This window comes from Oncorhynchus clarkii, chromosome 29 (assembly GCF_045791955.1).
Source record: "Oncorhynchus clarkii lewisi isolate Uvic-CL-2024 chromosome 29, UVic_Ocla_1.0, whole genome shotgun sequence".
NCBI classification, from domain to species: Eukaryota; Metazoa; Chordata; class Actinopteri; order Salmoniformes; family Salmonidae; genus Oncorhynchus; species Oncorhynchus clarkii.
The window spans coordinates 39,995,677-39,998,176 of record NC_092175.1 but is presented as its reverse complement, the minus strand read 5'-3'; the positions used below and the strand labels follow the sequence as shown (position 1 = coordinate 39,998,176).

At 42.0% G+C, this 2,500-nt stretch overlaps 2 protein-coding genes across 2 annotated transcripts in view; one reads left to right on the top strand and one right to left on the bottom strand.

Moving 5' to 3' along the window:
• Window positions 1-2,500, top strand: part of LOC139387908 (sterile alpha motif domain-containing protein 9-like) — a 429,675-nt gene that overhangs the window by 246,061 nt on the left and 181,114 nt on the right. The gene's annotated exons all lie outside the window — the stretch shown is intronic.
• LOC139388106 (neurobeachin a) overlaps window positions 1-2,500 on the bottom strand; it is a 257,294-nt gene that overhangs the window by 137,794 nt on the left and 117,000 nt on the right. The gene's annotated exons all lie outside the window — the stretch shown is intronic.

The window sequence follows — 2,500 nt, the reverse complement described above, 5'->3', positions numbered from 1 at the left end:
TACATGAGTGACACGGTCATCACCTGTGATGATGTCATCCTGAGCAGGTAAAGCAGGTAATGATGGGATACGGTGGTTGAATAATAGCAGCTTCCACAGGATGTTGTTTTATCACAACCAAATCAAAATATTATTTGTCACAAAATGACCTGGATTGACCTGGATTACAGTTGAGATTACATTAAATGTACATAGTGCGCATAATCAATGATATTCAAGATTCTGCACAGATTATTACAACAATTGTGAAGATTTCCACACAAAGGTTTGAATCCTAAGCAACCTGCATACATATTGTTTGAAGTACAATAGACCAACATAGCTACTGTAGTAGGTCAAAGCTCTGTTGCTGTAAAACGTTGGTGGAGCATGGGTGGAGTAGGGACTGTGTTGCTGTAAAACCTTGGTAGAGCATGGGTGGAGTAGGGACTGTGTTGCTGTAAAACCTTGGTAGAGCATGGGTGGAGTAGGGACTGTATTAATGTAAAACCTTGGTAGAGCATGGGTGGAGTAGGGACTGTGTTGCTGTAAAACCTTGGTAGAGCATGGGTGGAGTAGGGACTGTGTTGCTGTAAAACCTTGGTAGAGCATGGGTGGAGTCGGCATTGTATTGCTCACGTGAATTTCCTTTATTTTTCAGTCTCAGACTAATCCCTACTTCTTCTCACTTAAAACATAGTTTTTACTTTTTAATAGAAAATAGTGTCTATGTCCAAAACCCTGTTTTCATGTGTAATGCACTATTTCAAACTTTGATGTGTCTCCTGGTCAAAAGTAGTATATATTTTTTTTTAAACTAAACTAAAAACAAACTAGGCACTTATAGTACACTATAAACCAGGCCTGGGTAACTCCAGTCCTCGGGGGCCTGATTGGTGTCTCCCCCCCAAATCCCTAGTAAACACATCTGATATAAACTAATTCTAAACTGATTATTGGAGTCAGGTGTGCTAACTGGGGCAAAAGTGTGACGCCAATCAGAGAGAGATAGATCTAGACGTTCTAGAGAGATAGATCTAGACGTTCTAGAGAGATAGATCTAGACGTTCTAGAGATAGATCTAGATGTTCTAGAGAGATAGATCTAGATGTTCTAGAGATAGATCTAGATGTTCTAGAGAGATAGATCTAGATAGATAGATCTAGACGTTCTAGAGATAGATCTAGACGTTCTAGAGAGATAGATCTAGACGTTCTAGAGATAGATCTAGATGTTCTAGAGAGATAGATCTAGATAGATAGATCTAGACGTTCTAGAGATAGATCTAGATTTTCTAGAGAGATAGATCTAGACGTTCTAGAGATAGATCTAGATGTTCTAGAGAGATAGATCTAGATAGATAGATCTAGAACTTCTAGAGATAGATTATAAAACTGATTAAATTTTTTATTTTCTTGGGGGAAAAAAATCCTTGCCATGACATTGAAGGAATTGTCCGTAGAGCTATGAGACAGGATTGTGTCGAGGCATGGATCTGGGGCAGGGTACCAAAACATGTCTGCAGCATTGAAGGTCCCCAAAAACACAGTGGCCTCCATCACTCTTAAATGGAAGAAGTTTGGACCCACCAAGACTCTTCCTAGCAATCAGAGGAGAAGGGCCTTGATCAAGGAGGTGACCAAGAACCTGATGGTCACTCTGACAGAGCTCTGTGGAGATGAGAGAACCTTCCAGAAGGACAACCATCTCTGCAGCACTCCACCAATCAGGCCTTTATGGTAGAGTGGCCAGACAGAAGCCACTCCTCAGTAAAAGGCACAGACCAAGATTGAACTCTTTGCCCTGAATGCCAAGCGTCACATCTGGAGGAAACCTGGCACCACCCCTACGGTGAAGCATGGTGGTGGCAGCATCATGCTGTGGGGATGTTTTTCAGCAGCAGGGATTGGGAGACTAGTCAGGATTGAGGGAAAGATGAAAGGAGCAAAGTACAGAGAGATCGCTGATGAAAACCTGCTCCAGAGTGCTCAGGACCTCAGACTGGGGTGAAGGTTCACCTTCCAACAGGACAACGACCCTAAGCACACAGCCAAGACAACACAGGAGTGGCTTCGGGACAAGTCTCTGAAGCCCGGACTAGAATCTGATCGAACATCTCTGGAGAGACCTGAAATAACTGTGCAGCGACGCTCCCCATCCAACCTGGCAGAGCTTGAGAGGATCTGCAGAGAAGAATAGGAGAAACTCCCCAAATACAGGTGTTCCAAGCTTGTAGCATCATATCCAAGAAGATTCAAGGCTGTAACTGCTGCCAAAGGTGCTTCAACAAAGTACTTAGTAAAGGGTCTGAATACTTATGTAAATGTGATATTTCAGTTTTTTTATTTTTTAAATTAGCAAAATTTTCCAAAAAACACTACGGGGTATTGTGATGTCATTATGGGGTATTGTGATGTCATTATGGGCTATTGTGATGTCATTATGGGCTATTGTGATGTCATTATGGGGTATTGTGTGTAGCTTGATGAGGGAAAAAAAACTATTAGAGAATGGTCTGTAG